The sequence below is a fragment of the Pelecanus crispus genome, chromosome 6, assembly GCF_030463565.1.
Source record: "Pelecanus crispus isolate bPelCri1 chromosome 6, bPelCri1.pri, whole genome shotgun sequence".
NCBI lineage: Eukaryota > Metazoa > Chordata > Aves > Pelecaniformes > Pelecanidae > Pelecanus > Pelecanus crispus.
In genome coordinates this window covers 29,426,052-29,444,829 of record NC_134648.1, presented here as the reverse complement: position 1 = coordinate 29,444,829, position 18,778 = coordinate 29,426,052, and positions in this window count along the sequence as shown.

Sequence of the window (18,778 nt, the reverse complement as noted above, 5' to 3'; positions counted from 1 at the left end):
GCAGGCAGGCATGTCTTGAATGGGGAGGAACCCTATAAGCTGCCCACCAGCTAAGCTGGGCTTGAGCAGAACTCCAGAAACATGCTGGGGCGTACCCAGCCAAATGGCACTGTAGCACACATGCCGTTACACAGCAGCACTGATTCCCTAGAAACATCTCTTGTAGAGCTGGTGTTTTCATTACACTCAACTCTCTCACTGCATTAGGCTCAAAATCTAGGCTAGAAGGTAAAAGGTGCATCTCATCCTCTGTTGTCTCAGAACTTTTGCCCGTTCCACTGTGCTAGTCTGTGCTGCCAGTTTGTTCCTGACATGGTGTGACACTATGATTTCCTTGGGGAGAGGTTCAGGGTTGCTCTTGTGCAGGAACAAGAGAGGGAGTAACAGAGAAAGGCCAAGACCAGTCACTCACACAAACCCACTCGGTTCTAGGCAAGCCTGGGTTAATGCAACGTAGATGTCCTTTGCTGCCACTTCTCCTCTTGCACATTCCTAGTTATAAAAAGCTTCCCTCACACCCTAGAAAGGTATCTGCTCATTCTGCCAGCCCACAGAGCACACAGCAGAGATGAATAAGATCACGTCAAGAGTCCACATCTCCCACCTCCTGCAAATCCTTCTCAGTGGCATGAGCCACACCACAAGGCACCCCAACACAGACGGCAGGGAGTTTCCTACACTTCTGGAAACTGTTTGGCTCTGTTTGCCCAGTCTCATTCCATGGAGAGTGTCAGGAGTACATTAATGCTGTTCTTCTGGATTTCTCCAGAAGGCTGAAAGTGCTGAATTCCAGTCACAGAAGCAAGTTGTTAAATGGGACATGACACTCAGGTGCACGAACCTTGAAACCTGAACAATACCTCCACCCACAGCACCAGCTGTCCCTGTCCTCCCTCCCCACCATTTGTCAGCAGGGTGCAAAGCTATCATATGTGCCTCCAGGGCACGCAACTCTACTCTTGTCCTCAGTAACTACATACCTGAAAGCGAGATGCCGCAGGGGAGCAGTGGACAGCTGGTAAGTATGTCCCGAGCTCTTCAAACTCCGTGAAAAAGACTGGAGGAGACAGAGATGGGCACAGTTAGACACTGCTGCTCCTTTGCGGGGATGCTGCCTGTTCTGGTGCATCACAATCCTAGGGGTGTCCCCCTTCTGCCAGCTACTAGGAGGGGCACCCTCTGATATAGCAGCTGCAGCCACTGTGCCTCCTGAGATGCCACGTTCCAGCACGTAGGAGAGATGCCAAATCCTTGTGTCACAAGATCTAGCCCCAGAGAGAGTTAAAATAGAAACATTGGGGCGGCATGACAGCACTGTGCGGGAAAGGTAGCATCACAACAGCTGAGCAAAGGGAACAGCCCGTGGCCAGAAAGGCCTAAAATAAGCACGCTCCCCAGGCACCATACATGGGGCCTGGTCCCCCTTCACTGTACAGTGTCAGTTTAGCAAACCCCACTACCTCCATGCACTGCTGCCTGCACTTTCACACCTAGCTGGCTTTTGGAGAAGAAGGAAAGGACACACACATATACCCTTCTCCAGCCCCTTTGTACTAAAGATGAAAATATACAAGACAAAGCACTTGATAACACTGCATTTAAAAAACAAATCTTACAAGAATGCATATTCTGGTTTAGAGGCCTGGACTCCTTTTAGTAGCAGAGCACCTAGCATTGCCCTGGTAGGATGTGGCTTTCTACCAGCAGAGCTTTTTTGACCCTTAGTTCTGTAAGCTGTCACCATCACATTCTCAGAAATACTTTATTTCGCATTATGGTATAGGTAACTGTCATCAACTTTCCACAGAGGAAAGGGAAGTAAAAGGCCTGCAGAGGCTAAGGGAAGAGAGGGCAGAAAGAGGCATTTTTGTTTACCTCACATTCACTTCCCTGAAGATTTACCTCAATGTTAAAAGTCCATTTATTTAAAAAACAGACAAGCAAAAAACCCTTCTGCTCAGTCATCAATATCCACTCAGCTGAGGCTCGAAGGTTAGGGCAACTGAGAGCAGAAACTGCAAAACCTGGGAGGAAGTGGGATTTTTAGCTAGACATTAAAACAATTTTGGAGAAGGAATGAAAGAAGGTAGGAAAAGAGGAGGGAGGAAAGAAAAGCAGACTGAGTTACTGCAAACCAACTAGGGACCTTCAGTGAGGAAGGGGTGGGGAGGAAGAGTTGGGATACTTTTGCATGATTCAGGTCACTGGTTAAAAAGTTAATAGCTCATCATAAACCTTCTAAGACTTCCCAGTGGTCTCCAGTAAAACCAGACTACACATTCCTGAAATTACTAAAGTTAAAAAAACATCATGAATAGTTATGTAAAAGTATACTTAAGTCTGCCCCAGACCCTTCCTTTCTTTCTCTTGATGAAGACCTAGATCAATTAGATATGACACATAAAGGTTCTATCACTTTTTCCATCCCACATCCCCACTTTATCAGGAAGCAATGAATCACAAACATGCCTTCCTTCTCTGGTTTCCAATTCAGCCTGACTACACAGTGCTAGAATTTGGGGGTAAACGTGGAAAGCTGTTGTGTGTCAGAGTGTGCTTGTTCATTTGGGGGACAGTCAAGCAAAAAAAAAAACCAACAAAACCCCCCAAATCCATTCTTTCTGTAGTTTCCACATTTGAGCCATACCTACTTGTTTTCTCAGGTTATTTTACCCAAATAACTGGATTTACTATGACTAAGATCAACAGGCTCTGAAACATAATAGTAGGTGTGCTAGATCAGACTAAGGGTTCTCATAGCCTCTGTAGAGAGCAGCCAAAAGCAGATACCTTCCTTGCTTTGAGAACAGATCAAGCATACATGATCATAGAATACTCTGGGTTGGAAGGGACCTTCAAAGGTCATCTAATCCAAAGACCCTGCAATGGGCAGGGACATCTTTAACTAGATCAGGTTGCTCAGAGCCCCGTCCAACCTGGCCTTGAATGTTTCCAGGGATGGGGCATCTACCACCTCTCTGGGCAACCTGTTCCAGTGCTCCACCACCAGTTGCGTAAAAAGTTTCTTCCTTATATCTAGTCTAAATCTACCCTCTTAGTTTAAAACCATTACCCATTACCCCTTGTCCTACTGCAACAAGCACTCCTAAAAAGTCTGTCCCCATCTTTATTATAAGCCCCCTTTAAGTACCAAAAGGCTGCAATAAGATCTCCCTGGAGCTTTCTTTTCTCCAGGCTGAACAACCCCCAACTCTCTCAGCTTGTCTCATAGGAGAGGTGTTCCATCCCTCTGATCATTTTTGTGGCCCTCCTCTGGATCTGCTCCAACATGTCTTTCCTGTGCTGAAGGCTCCAGAGCTGGACGCAATATTTCAGGTGGGGTCTCACCAGAGCAGAGCAGAGGGGCAGAATCGATCCCACTGTCTGTGTTGTTGATAAAGATATTAAACAGTACTCGTCCCAGTACAGACCCCTGAGGGACACCACTTGTCACCAGTCTCCATCTGGACATTGAGCTGTTGACCACTACCCCCTGGATGCGACCATCCAACCAATTCCTCATCCACTAAACAGTCCATCTATCAAATCCATCTCTCTCCAATTCAGAGAGAAGGATGTTATGGAGGACCATGTCAAAGGCCTTAACAGAAGTCCAGATGCCTCCCTGCAAACTTCCTGAGCTGGATGTGGCACCTATGAATTTAGTAAAACGCAATTATTTTACCCAAATAACTGGATTTACTATGACTAGTAAGATTTCTCTTCCATTAAATTTCTCCAATCTGCTTTTGAACCCACGTGAGTTTTCAGCATCCACAACATCATGTGGCAAAGTATCCCACACCCTTAAGCTGTGGGATACCGTAGTTATTGGCACAGTAGCTAGGTGGGAGAATACAATGAAGTACTATAATATTTCTACAGGCTAATCTCCATGACCTGAGTAGCAGCCAGTCAAGTACATATTTCCATAGCAGTCATATAGACTTTATAGAAGTCTAGCTTGGTAGAAGCAAAAAGGTCAAAGAACAAGGAGGACCCTTTTTTGCCAGGCTTTTTCTGGACTTTACATACTCCATGAGCCCATGTCAGTCAGCAGATCAAATTGGATCTGCATGCAGACATAGGGAAGGTACTTAGTACTGCACACAGGGGCTGAAGAACAGCTGCTGCTGTCACCCTGAGCCCTGGAAGAGCAAATAGATTGCCACTCCACCCCCTCATGCCTAGTTATTCCCAAAACACTGCACATGTCAGCCACCAAGAGCCTGAGACCAGGGGAAACCCGAGTTTGCCAGGAAAAGCAAATATGAGTTATACATGCCAAAGCCTGGAGGCTGTTTTATAGCAAAGTAGAGATGACAAGGCTACCTTGTAGACAACCTGATATAGCAAGAGCCACTACATGATTCAGGAGGGCTGGCAGAGCCTGTGCAGTATGAGCAATACAGCTGGAGTTATATTGGGTCCACTAGAGTTGTATGTGGGTCAGCACCACATACAAAACTCTTTCTGATGCCACTGCCACCTCAGCTAAGAGGAGGCTATCTAGCAAATCATATTCACAGGGCGAAAGAATGTTTATCCCTACCTTCCCACCTTCTTCCAGTTATCACAGTTAAGAGCTACTTGAGACCTCACTGCAGCTCCTGCAAGACAAGCTCTCTGAAGGATGGGGAGAGTGACTACATCTCTATTCACTTCACACCTCCGCAGGATTACAGACAAGGGCATCACAGACACCACTACAACAAGCAACGTTAGGTAGACAAACTGAACAATGCAAATGAGATTTCTGCAGAGCTACAACCTGTTCTGCTAGTAGTGTTAAAAAAGGTACTCCCCTCCTTCCCCCAAATACCTACTCTTACCTATGACCAATGTAGGTATTAGGCCACACCTGCTACCAACTCCCTATTATCAAAAAACGGCTCTTGGTCTTTAGCTGCAGAAAGGTAGAATGGCTCATGACTGCCTCACTGGTACTGAGCTCCACTCAGGGAGATGCCAGAGGGCCTGTCATGGCAGAGCTGTTTCCACCTTTAACCATGTTGTTAATCTCACCCCTGCTCCAGTCAGTCACACATCTCGGACCACAGATCCCTGCCCTCAGACCAAGGCATCAGGCTAAAACCTTCCCTTTCAAAATATGTGTGAATCTGGCAACACACTACAAGGTAAGTCTTTTTGTTTCATGTTTGCCCAACATGACTACAACAGTGTCCCAATCAACAAATAAAACTTCTAGACCCAATAGTAACAATCACTCTTCTCCACTTCAGAAACCCTTCCCTAAGGCAGGTAAACCACAGAGATCCTCTTCCCTCTATACCACACTCCAATACTTTCAGCCTCCAAATGCCCAAGGCATCATTTCTGTGCATTGCTTGACTGCCTCCTGAGACTTCTTGTGAGCAATTGTTTTCCTAAGTTTGCCAAGAAGCTGCCTCTCAACTCTACAAATGCTCAAAGGGCTGGTGCATGCAGCCCTGCGGGAATTCATCCACAGAAACAGAGCTTGTACACTGTGCCAGACAAGGCCTTCTGCCCAACTCCTCTCCCCCTTCCCAAGTGCAAGAGCAAGTGCTGGATGCAGACACACGGAGGAACAAGTTGACTTCTATTTATCTAGTAATAGTAACTGGGGCTTTGGTGGGGGCATGTTTTTATTATGGACCACTTTCTATATAGGTGCTAAAGTCAAGCTAAGCAAGAGTTTTAATCAGGAATGGGCTGCTACTAACTGATTTCCACCTCAAGACAACAACTAACACCACAAGGCAGAGATTTCTGTGACCAACTTGTTTGATTCCCAAAGAGTCACTACTCCTGTACAGCAGACAGTGGTAAAGGTATTGTTTTCACTCCAGGGCACATCTGGTGTAGGCTGCAGATAAACATTTCAATCTGAACAATCCAAATACACAAAAGGATGACAGCCCCCCTCCCCTTACAGAGTAACAGATGTGAAAACCCTTTATTTTTTTTCCTGTTAACTTGTTGTCAGAATGGAACTAGAGAGCTCAAGCCAGGAGGTTCCACATGACTCCAGCAGCGTAACTAACTGGATTGCTGGTGGTACAGCAGTGCTAGGAAGGTCCCTGATGGAAAGAATGAAATGGGGCATGGGACAGGGTGTCCTTTCCAGCCTCACCATCTCTGGAGGTGCACATCCAATAGCTCTGAACCAGCGACTGTAATGATGCCCAGTAACATCTTAGGAGTAACACCTTAGGAGGACTGATAATTACAGGTGTACTCACCTTTCCGAAGAGGGGTCAGTTCTTCTCTACAGCTAGAGACGATGCCAAGTAACACGAAGATCCTCCAAAACTTCCCTTAGAAGATATTTATCTTACTGCTGTGGTCACACCCTTGGTAGAGTCACCTGACTGGGAAAGGGACTAAGAGCCAGTGTTTCCCAGCCGCTCCCTAAGGACTGAAGCCTGCCAGGGCTGCCTAATGCAGTTTCGAGCAAGATTTCAGCTGATCTCTCCAGCCAGGGAGAGGTCAGAGAGACATCAGGCAGAACAGTAACTACACACAAAGGTCACTTCAGCTACATGCAAGCCTGTAACAGAAGCTCATCTCCTAGACAATAATTCTCTAGAGATCACGGGGCTGTCCACTAGCAAAATTCTCCATGATTATACCAAAGTACTAAAATACAGACAAGATCCTCTTCCACTTAAGGGGCTGACCTCCTGATTCTATGTGCTGCTTTATTACTCTCATTTCAGACCACAGCTGCTTTATATTGGTCTTCTCCACATTCAGACCAAGCTAATGTACTGAAGACAGACATCCCCCTATGTGTTACCCCAAGTTTTCAAAATGTTCATTCAGAATTAAATACTTTCAACACTTATTACCTATTCCCTGTCAGGTTCTCAGAGGCCAAGGCTACAGGACAGGCTTCTACCAACACACTGCTGCTGATCTAAGGGTTAGGATTCCTGACTGACATAGCTTCTTTACCAGGCAGAAACTGTTTCACCAAGAAAAGGAAATATTCTGCTTTCTTTTCAAATACAATGTAGGAGATCTTTATTATTACAGGAACACAGATCTATCCTGGTTAACACAACAATATGAGATAACGTTAATAGAAGGAACGTATTGGGCTATCAAGGTCTGCATTAGTTTCTCCCCAATTGTTCTTCCTGTGAAAAATTTTATTATAATCTCAAATATCCACAGAGTTAAAGGAGGGAAGAAATCAGTGCTGGACCATGGAGTACCATACTCTAACAGGGCAACAGGCCATGTTCATTTGGTATGTTCAAGACAACTGCTGGAATAATCTTGACATGTATGCTTTGTCTATGTATTCAGCAGGCAGCTACAACCAGGAGCAGAAGATAGCTTAGTAAAGAGACACACATCTAAGCTACCAGGAACAGCACTACACTAGCCTACTTTCTTAGCCCTGTGAATAGCATAATTCCTGTTCCACACATTAGTCAGCATGCCCACATCCCAGTTCTCACACTCCCTGGCTTACCCCTCTCTCAGGGTACAGTTTTAACCCATGCAGATGTTGAGAACCTGTAATTTCTACTGTCCCGCTCCCTGAACCTCCTCGCTTGCTTGCTTCCATGCTAGGTACTTCCCAGGGTACTTCCTACCCTGTTGCATCAGTCTCTGCAAATAAACACCAGGCTTGCCAGCAAATACATGCAATCAGCACTTCCCTTTTAATCAGAAGGTACCCCAAACAACTGGAAGCTATTTCTTCCTAAATCATTGATAAACAGGTGTTTAAAGCTCCAGCCAAAGCCATTATACCCCTCCTCAGCAGTCTCAATCTGCACTGAATGTGAACAGTTTTTCCAAGATTTAATCTACATTTCACCTGGTCATGTTTTTTTCTGCACTCAGTGACTGGCAAGACAAGATCAACAGTCCATCCTGTAACACAGTTGCCCATAACTTAGTAAAGGTAACTCATCACAACAGCAGGCTGAGCCAGCCCACCCACTTTCCAACCAGGCTTTCAGTAAAGAAGTTTGTGTTTGCATCACTGCTGTTTGCGTAAAGATCTGAACAAAACAACAAAATGCTCCAGCCTCATCCAACCCTGAACAAAGAAGAGAGCAAACTCCTGTAAGTCTCCATCAATAGAATATTCTCCTCCTGTGATTGAATCACCTTACAACCCCCAGAGCATGGATCAAGTTTACTTGAATGCATTAAGAAGTCTTAATGAAGCAGACTGCAATCAATGCAATCAAACAACCTTTAGAGGAGCCACAAGCCAGTTAGCTCCATTCTAACACTGAGTTGCTGGTGGTTTCTTGCTTCACTAGACTGCACAGTAGTCAGGTATCTCCAATCAGCCTTCTCTGCCCCTTCCTCCCATTTGGAAGTCACAGTGGTTTAATCCAGCTGCAGTTCTGCAACTTCTGGATTCACTTTACCAATAGTTGTCTTTTCCATTAGCTGTCTTTTAAGGAAGGGGGAATGGGAGATAGACTTGGCAAGTATTTTGTCATTCAGACCAAGTATGCGGCAATCATATGGCCAATGAATTCAAAGTACTGCATTTCTTTATCTCTGGTTGCATCAAACAGGTTTCTGGTTTTACCTGGTAAAACTGATTTACTAAAACTGTTTATTATGTGAATACATTCCTTCCAAATATTCATGTAATGCAACAAGAACCTGAAAGAAGATCATCATCAAGGCATTTCTGAAGTTCATCCAGTTCCCTGCACAGTTCTGAGTCCCAAAAAGGCTGTAGAAGGGAATATGACCAACGTTCTGAAGTGAGAGCTGAATAAGATAAGATTGAGTACTAGGACATCTCTTATGGTAAAGGAGGAGAATGATGTAAAGCATCACACCCATTGCTTCTGTTCCACATTGTGGTCAGTTCCTCCACTTTGATGACAAGGGTCTTTGTGCACCTTTTGTCACGAGAGCTAGGTTTACCCAATTGCTTCCTCACAGGAAAATCTAAACAACATAAAGAACAACTGCAACTGTAAGGCAGACTCCAGTACCATATGAACTGGCAGGACTACAGACAAGCACTTACACAGAGTCATTTCAGTCTTTTACAGGACCAGGCACATAAAAAGAAAGCATTGTTTGCTCTGCAGACTGGAGAGAACATTCAGTAACTTAGATCCCCTTTGTAGCATCTCCTGGTTCAAGAAGAGTTTGGCAGATTCAATCACTTTGTAGGTACTCCATTCCTAGAGATACTCATATGCCTTTCTGGCCTATTTCCCAGAGATACACAGACAACAAGGTTGAAGTAGGGTAGCCATTAGGAACTGCCCTGCACCATGGATATTCATACTTCATGCATTCTTCTTGAAGTTCATTGTCCTGTATGTCATGCAGCAACCTTTATCTACTTTCATACTATCTGCACAGAATCTGCTCTTTGGTATCACTAGTGCCTCTTCAAATAAATTTTTGGATCTCAAGCTGAAGAACAGGACTACTAATATAGGTTACTTCATATCCCAGGTGTTATCCACAAGACTCCAGAACACAAGCAAATGGGACAGTCAGCCCAAAGGGCACACATTACTGAATAGATTTTAACTGTTCAGCATCATTGAAATGTCATTTGCTTTCCCAGCCCATTGCCCAAAGCAATGATCTCAGTTTCTGATCCACAGGACCCAACCTGACATGTGAGGAAAGAACACCAGACGCTTTTTAAAAACAGAAAGCACAAACAGAGTAATCCAGTGGGTTTTGTTTCCCCCCAATGGCTTCCTGAAGCACCTCCCATCCCACAGCTCAAAACCCTAGGGGTGGTTTGTGTTTTGGTTTTTTTTTTTTTCCCCTGCATAGGGGTAGAAGCCTGCTGGAGTCAACAGCAGGCTTTCACACAAGTTTCCACAGGTCAGCAGTCCTAGTACAAGGAAGAGCTGCCTGAAAACACCAAGAAGCAAAAATAAATATCTAGAATCATTCAAGAAGTGAAATATGCTGCATCTTCTCCTAATCTTCCATGAAAGCTTCTTGCTCTTGTCAGAGACAGACAGCAAGCCTACTTCAGAACTCTGCACAGCAATGCTGCAGCTGATGGCTCAGCACACACAGGAGTAGGAGAGGTTTGGCTTGGCAGCACGGCTGCTGAGGGAGAAGAGGAAGTTACTGCCAACAGATAATCACCTATAGGCAACTGAAAAGACTGACCATGTCCCCAGCAGCCCAGGAGGCAAGTAACCATATCTTCCTGCAAACAGAAGACACACAGCCTGGGAAAGATCATAGCATGGACAGGACTGAGGAGGCTGAAGGCTTGCTAACACTGTTACAGTTGTGGGTTGCCTGCAGCAATTCTAACTCCTCTAGGCTGGAAAAACTTCCTGACAGGTCACAGTAAACAGATTTCTACTACAGTCACCTACTAAGAGAGCCTAAAATCCTACACAAGCCTAATGTCTCTGGATTCCGGCCCCGGTATCATGGAGATCTCTCACATGCCTCTTCAACAAACTACAATGCCCAGTGACAACCACTAGATTTAACACGCAAATTCTGACTATCACAAGTCTGAAAGGCTCTTTCCCAACGTGCCATTCACAGTGAGGAGAAACCACTGAAGGCTGAAATATGATTAGGATGCCAGTCACATATATCGCCTTATATCAGTGCCCAGCTTTAGCCCATATTTCAGCTTGAAGGAACGTGAAACTATTGTACCAGTCACTGAAAAAATAGCTGGACGATTACAGCAGAGGATGCACCAGGCTCTTTGCACTGATGTTAACAATTTTTGCTGCTAGAAAAACTTGTGCCCAGACAGTCAGAATACATTTGGATGTTAAATTACAGTGGTCACCAATGCTGCAAGGTAGCGGCAAAAAGCTACCTCTTGAACAGCTTAACTGCTCCAAGGATGCAAAGTTCTTTGGTTACTCTTCAGAGAGCAAAATCCCAAATTCTTCATGAAAACTTCCAGATACAGTAGTCACTGTTTTCTGTCCCACCCACTAAGGCCTTAGACTAAGATATTAAGGTTGGGTTTTTTTTTTTTTAATCTATCTGACACAGTTCCCTGTCATACGGTACCCTCTACAACCATCATGCTGAGTAACTAGCGATAAAATAGCTTGCCTGATCAGAAAGTCTGTTTTAGAAAGATAAAGAGTTCCTCAAAGGGCTTAAACTGCTCTCCTATTGTTTAGGCATTTCCCCATGAACTCTCAAGAGCAGCCCAAATTCACACATCGCTGATCAGCTGATGGCAAAAATAGAGGCAGTTTATTAATGCTCTCTGATCAAGAGCATAGCTTTTTCCACTCAGGCTACAGGCAGATACTTTTAGCTTTTGAGGTCCCCAGTTCAATCCCCGGATGCCAGCCATGACACAGACCAAGTAGTTCAAACAACAACTGAATAATCTCCAGCTCTCAAGATGGCCAGAATAAAGAATATACAGTATTTTCCATGCTCAGTGATATCATGAGTTCCTAACAGAAGCTCGTGTTGCCCATGGTGCAGTGACTAATGTGTTCTCGCAGTTTTGCATCTCCTAAGAAAAGCAGTCACATTACAAATATACCCAACTGTATTGTTGAATTTAAAAAAAAAAGAAAAGTATATATATGTGTATACACACACATATTTATTTATAGTATTTTTTTGGAAACTCATGTTCATCTAGGGAAAGCCCAGAAGATTCAGACTAGTTCTTATATAATCCACAATAACTTAAAATGACTAAAAGCACCAGTCATCGTCCTGTGAAGAAATCAACTTGGGTCCATAAGATTTTCAGGCTTTTATGACTTGGTTACGCACACAGTCTGCCAAGGACCTGTGGCATTTTGGCACAGTCCAATCACAGACAATCCTTATTCATGCACTGATGTCCGATAGTGGAGTTCCAGGTGGGCAGTTGTTCTCAGGCCTGTACATAGCTGACACACTGAAATTACTGCTTTTTACAACCTGAGAAGGAGAAGACAGTCTCCATTTGAGGGAGGGCAGACAAGTCAGAGAAGCTCAAACTCATAGGTCAGAAGAAGAAAAAAAAAAGCCAATCAAGCCATACAATACAGCAGGCACAGAATAGGGAAAGCAGCAGCCAGCTGATCCAGCTCACACATTCATTCTGTGCCAAGCTGCAACTCAAAGGACAATCTAGTATGTATTTTAGGGAACTTCTAGTGAAATACCATTAATAACACAAAACACTGTCAAAGCAGAACTCTCTCACACAGAGCACGTTGTGCACTTCACAGAAAGGCGAATCCTTGGCTGAAAGAATGCATCCAGTTACGCAACGCAAGGGGAGAAGCTCCACTTTGACTCCACCCAGAGACCAGCTCACACCTGGAGCGAGGAGTATCTGGACCGTGTCATTTTAGCCCACACGCTACGGTTGTGCATTCTGCTCCCATTACGCACTGAGAATGACTTGAGTTCTCGTAAGGCTTAGTGACTTCTTGGTGACATTTGAATTCCAGGGTGGAGCGAGAGGCTCTGCTAGGCTTCTGTACTGCAATCAATTACCATCATATAAGAAATTCCTTTGTGCAAATTAGACTGCCGGGGCATTTGAAGGAGAGAGAGGCTCACCTCTTGTTTCAGGAGGTAGGGAGCACCAGTTAGTTAAGGAGAGTTACAGAGCAAACAAAAAGGCCAAACTACTTCTGAGGGTCAGGAGCAAGTGTCTGGAGGTGGTCAGCTAGCCTCCCCCTCACCACCAAGCTCTCAGCCTTCTGCGAGCCTGAAGAACTGAAGCAAGCAAAGAACAGACAGTTGGCACAGAAAGTGGTGAAACTGGTTAACGCGTTTGGGCCACACTAGCTTCACTTATCGATAGCTTTGCAGAGATCACGGATCCCTCCTCCCCGCGCCCAGTGACAAATCATAGACCGTCTTCCGAAGCACTGGATGTTCAGGCCCACTAATACCCCCACGTTTATCAGCTTTTTCCTGCCCCGGGCCAGAGAGGGCACGGTAACCCCGGCAGCCTGCCAGGGGCCAGGTGGGACCGCCACAGGCAGCGCCCCTCGGCCTGCTCTCCCCGCCGACACCAAGGCGGCTGTCGGCAGCCAGAAGGGAGGAAGAGGACGAGCAAGGCCAGGGCTGTCCCGTTTGCCGCACTCCTCGCTCCGGCCGTCGGGAACCGGCACAGACCGACAAGATGGACCCCCCTGAGACATGAGGGTGCAGCCCCCCGAGCCTGGGCCCCACCGAGGCCCCTTCCCCCAGGGGGTCCTGGGCAGCCGCTCTCGCCCCCTCCGCCACAGCGCTGCCAGCGCCCGCGGCTCCGGTTTCAGAGTGGGCAGCGGCTCAACACGGATCCGGCACAAAGGGGCCCCTGTCCCCGCCGCGGAGCGGAGCGGAGGCGCTGGCTCCGGAGGGAGGGGGAACCTCCGCAGCCCCCAGCGACGGGGCGGCGGCGGCAGGCCGGCTCCGGGGAGGCCGATGGCGGGGCACCCGGTGAAGGTCAGGCTGGCCGGCGGCCGGGCCGCAAAGGGACCGAAGCTCCCCAGGGAGCTTCCCCCAGCCTCCCGCGAACAACCTGCCGGGAACCGCGAACCCGCCGCCCCTCCCGGCCCCGCAGCGCCGCCGCTGCCCCGCGCATACCGGGGGTCTCGTCTCCGCTCCGCGCCGAGCCGCCTCCCGATCCCCTTCTGCCCACAGGCAGCGCCCGGCCGGGCACCGCCTTCCCCACCCGCCCCCTTTCCATGAGGAAACTTTTCCCTCGCAGCCGCCAACGCTTCCCGAGCCGCGCTGCCCGCCGCGGGGAGGCGGCGGCGGGAGCGGGCCGGGCTCCGCTGCCGGGACCCCCGGCACCCCACGGGGAACAGGTCCGAAAGGCGTCCCGGCAGCGGGGAGGGCGCCCGGCCCGGGGGAGCGGAGCCCGCAGCCCCGGCAGGGGTGACCCCGCCGCTTACCTCGCGGCTGGCGCAGCTCGGCGGGGCGCTGGGCGGGCGGCGGCCACCTGGGCTGGGAGAGGGCCGGGCCCTCCCCCTATTTCAGCCGCGGCACACGGGGGCTCCCGCCCCGCCTCCAGCAGCTCCCGGCGGGGCGGGCCCGGCCCGGGCGCTCCGGTGGCGGCGGGGCAGCTGCGGCGAGGCTCCCCCCCCCTGCCGGGCTCTTGATCCAATTAAGGGGCGGCCGCCGCCGCGCCCAGCGGGCTCTGCCACGGCAGGTGGGGCCGGGGGGCGGCTGGCGGGCAGCGCCGGCTCCCGTCGCGGTTCCCCCTCCGCGGGGAGCGCCTGGGGGTCGTCCTCAGGTGCGGGGCGCCGCTTCTAAACAGCAGGGAAGGGGCTGGGGGCTGCCCTCGCCCGGGGGGGGCCTGCCCGGCCGTTCGCCCCCCGCCATGGCGGGTGCCGGGACGGGGAGGGAGGCGGCCCTGTGGGGAGCTGCCCGCCCGTCCGGGTGATGCTCTGCCCGGCCCCGAGGAGGTGGGCTCCTCTCTCGCTGGATTTGGGGCTTTAGTTAGTTTTTGGTTAGGTACGTTGCGTGCTGCACCGGCCAGCTGAGCCGCAGGGCCCGCAGCCAGGCTGGTGTGCTGGAGCAGGAGGCCCAGCAGGTTCCCCGAGCCCGGGTCCCACCCAAGCAGAGCGCTGTGCCCTCGCTTTTGAGCGTGGCGTAGGTCGCTCTCCCTCGGGTTGGAAAGCAGCTTCACCTCGGCTCTGTTTGGCATCTTTCTCTGTCAGCCTGCCCCTGCTGACTCTGTTCGGTCACTCTCCCTTTCTGCTGAAAACCTTTGTCTGAATAATCTGGACCTCATCTTTAAGCCCTCGGAGTCTCTCAGTTGAAACCAGCTTTTTCTAAATGCCAGGCAGTTTGCCTGCCGGAGTTTTCCATTTCTAGCGCCAGGCCCCGGGTGCGATTCCCCATGACGCTGGGGCAGGGCTTGCAGGAGGAGCGCTGGGAGGCCTCACTGGCCCGTCTCCTCTTGACTGCTTCCAAGTGACTTGGGACACAACTCCAAGGACCAGCTGTGGGGTTGCGGTGATGTATATTCAGTTGGTGGGGAAAGGAAAGACTAAGTGCCTTGCAGGAGGACGAGAGGAAAGAGCATGCTGTAAATCTGTGCTCCTGCTTCTCTGGAGCAGTACTGGGATGTTTCCTCTCTCTTTACAACTGCCCCAGGTTCCATAGGAACCAGAAAAATAGCTGTACTGAGGCCCTTCAGATATGATGAATTCCTGTGTTGGGAAGCGGACATTGGAAACCATTCCACTTAATTTGTTTTGGGGCCAATCCTCTGTTCACTTTTACCTGTGTGGGGTCCCTGGAAGGTGGGCACCCCTGACAGGTCACTGGGTGTGGTGTGCGTGAGCATCCTTTCAAAAAGTGATGCAAGTTGTTTGTTTTATCCTCAAAGTTAATCATACTTGAAAGTATAAGAATCAACTTTGTATTGTACTAAACCAGAACCAAACCCACCTTTTTGGGATAGATACTCTCCAATTCAATTAAATTCTGAGATTTTAATTCCATTATCTAATTTATGTACATTAATGAAGTACAGAAAAGGCAAACATCTGTCATACATTAATATTCTATATCCAGCATTTGCCCTATGTTATGTTTTCATGCTGATTTTGATATTGATATCCCACGCGCTGAGCATCTAAGATAGATGCTTTCCATTTGGGACCTGGCCACACCCAATGCTGATTGCAAGGTGAGGGTACTACATAGCATGGCTGCTGCAATCCTTTCCTCCAAGGCTGGAATGGCTTAGGGAAAATGGGGTATTCAAGTAAACAAGGTCATTACAGTAGTGACATTTTTGTTCATTTTCCCAGTGCAGGGCAGCTTAGTAATGGTCATGGGATACAAAGAGATCAGATAGCATGATATTTACTCTTTCTCTTTTATCTCTGTAGGATTATAATTTTTTTTCTACTCTTTAGTGGAATATAGGCTTGTTTTCATATGCATGCCAAACTCTAGTTGCTGTAATGGTACTCTTCACATCAGTAGTCAGACTAAATTAGCCAAAAATATTCATGCTTTGGAAAAAGATCCTGGTGACAAGGAGGCAGAATACCTAATGGTATCACAAATACTGTGAAGTTGATGGTCTTAGTCACAATATATCTTTACCAGACCTGGTGACAAGACAGCTTTATTCTGCGGTACAGAACCATGTCCCGTAACTAAGGCAGAGCCTCAACATAATTGTATGTCAGACAAAAGGCATCATAAAAATAAGCCTAATATCCTGCCCGTGCATAATTATACTTCTCTGACTTTGCTGCATACTGTAGTTCAAAGAGTGTGAGCCTGTAAATACATACCAGAATGTTTTTTCAAATTACTCTCTCTGGCTTGCTCAGTGTACTGTACAGACACCCCGGGCCAGTGGCATTTCTTCTGTGTGTGATTTGTGTAGTATCTGCTATTGTTGTCCTTAGTGAATAATAATTACAAAAATATCTGGTGATTCTCTGGAGCAAAAGCAAACTTGGTGTTAGTAATTGATAAAATTACTGTATTTAGCGTACTGTATTTAGTGCTGTATTTGGCATTGGTGCAGCCTCACCTTGAGTACTGTGTACAGTCTGGGCCCCACAATTTAAGAAGGATGTGAAGGTCCTTGAATGTGTCTAGAGGAGGGCAACAAAGCTGGTGAAAGGGCTGGAAGGAATGTTCTATGAGGAGCGGCTAAGGATTTTGGGCTTGTCTAGTTTGGAGAAAAGGAGGCTGAGGGGTGACCTCATTGCTCTTTACAGCTTCCTGAGGAGGGGAGGTGCTGAGCTCTTCTCCCTGATATCCAGCAATAGGATGCGTGGGAATGGCTCAAATCTGAGCCAGGGGAGGTTTAGACTGGACATTAGGAAGCATTTCTTTATGGAGAGGGTGGTCAAACACTGGAACAGGCTTCCTAGAGAGGTGGTCGATGCCCCAGGCCTGTTAGTGTTGAAGAGGCATTTGGACAGTGCCCTTAATAACATGCTTTAACTTGGTCAGCCCTGAACTGGTCAGGCAGTTGGACTAGATGATCGTTGTAGGTCCCTTCCAACTGAAGTAGTCCTATTCTATTTCTATTCTATTTCTATTCTATTCTATTCTATTCTATTCTATTCTATTCTATTCTATTCTATTCTATTCTATTCTATTCCATTCTATTCTAAAAAATGCTAACCATGATAGCTTCAAGAGGGAAATGTGTAGGTTACTGCGTGTGTGCCTTGCATGGGGACGCTACTGCTGGGAGACAAACGGAGCAGGAATGGAAAGTGCACATCTTTGCTGGAGGTAACTTGGGTAACAGTGTCAGAGCTTTCTTTGGGACTGATACATAGAACACTGAAATCAATACAAGTCTTTCAGTCTACATTAAGAAGGTTGGTATCTGGGCCCCCTTTTTCAGTTACAAATTTTGAAATGTATCCCTTTTAAAGCATATGAAAACAAAAAGATATTAAGATTTATGTAATTTAATTGGTGTTTTGTTGGTGATTCCTGATGAACTCCATAGATTCTGTCTCCAGCGATGATGACTTCTGCAGACCTATAGATGAAACTTGATCACTGTCAAGATAAGAAAGATCTTTTTCTATGGTAGTTTCCCTTCCTGGAAATCAAGCCTTCGAGGCTTCGGAGGGAAGAAGGGAAGTGCTATGTTCAATTATTCCTCTTGCTATTTTTTGCTAATGGGTACAGTTCTAAGAAGAATGTTGTGTATTACAGAAGTGCTTGATCAGACTTTAAGATTTGCTAATCGGGTTGACATATATGTTCAAAACCAGATTGTGTTGTCTGTCAGTGGTTATGATTTTTTGTGCATGTCATTCTGATACTCAGGATGGCAGCAACTAATACAATGTTGTTACAGCTCAGGAGAAAGGCACAGAGTCTGGGTCCTTGTTTTTCTTAGTAGTTTTTCTATGCGTTTCCTAGTATGTGAGAAAATGCATAGGTAGCTATAGTTATAGTGCAAACCCCCCCCCCCCCCAAACCCAAAAACCAACACCAAACCCTAAAGCCCCACGATTCAAGGAATGCCTATGTACAGATATTTTAGGACCTGTGTTCATAGCCAGCTGTGGGGATGACTGGACCTTAATTACTCGGCATAGTTACTGGTAGGCCCAAAGCACGAGACCCTACTGCTCCGGAGATAAGGTTCCGCGCGCAACACGGCCGGCAGACAGCAGCCTCCTTTGCGGTGAAGGGGACGGGCTGGTGCCTCCAGCTGTGCTGGTAGGGCTCTTCCTTCCCCATTCTTGTCTCCTTTGTCATGTAAGATCTGGTAGTCTCTGAGCTGATCTTGCCGTGACTTTTTTTATCTGCCTTTAAAGTACATTTTTTTTCTGTCGAGTTCCAACACCAGGTGCATCTTCTTGCGGAAGTTGTGTTTTGAAACAGTATTTTTTTTTTTTTTTTTTGGTTGCCGTTTGGTTGATGTATTTTGGGCCCTTACCATGCACCTTTAACATGCCAGTTTGGTGCTCTGGAAAGTAATAAAGCGTTGCGAAGACTCTCAGTCCTGTGCCAAACCCCAACAAGAAGAAGCAGCTGCCAAACCCCAACAACACTGCGCTGCCACAGGACACCGCGGGGACTTTGCGTGCTCCGGGCACCAGCGGGGCCGGGGCGGGGAGGCCGGCAGGGGGTAAGGACGGCGGGGGGGGGGCGGGGGGCACCCCCGGCCCTCCCCGGCCTCCCCCTGCCGAGGCCGCTGCCCCTCGGTGGCGAAGGGTCGGTGGGGGCCGCGCGCGCCGTGCGGGGCCGCCATGGCCGGCGCCGCTCCCCAGAGGCGGGCGGGGGGGGGGGGGGGCGGCGAGCCTTCCTGCGGGGCCGCGCCGGGAGCCGCTGCCCCCCCCTTCCCGCCCCGGTTATGAAACCGCGGGGGAGGGGCCGGCTG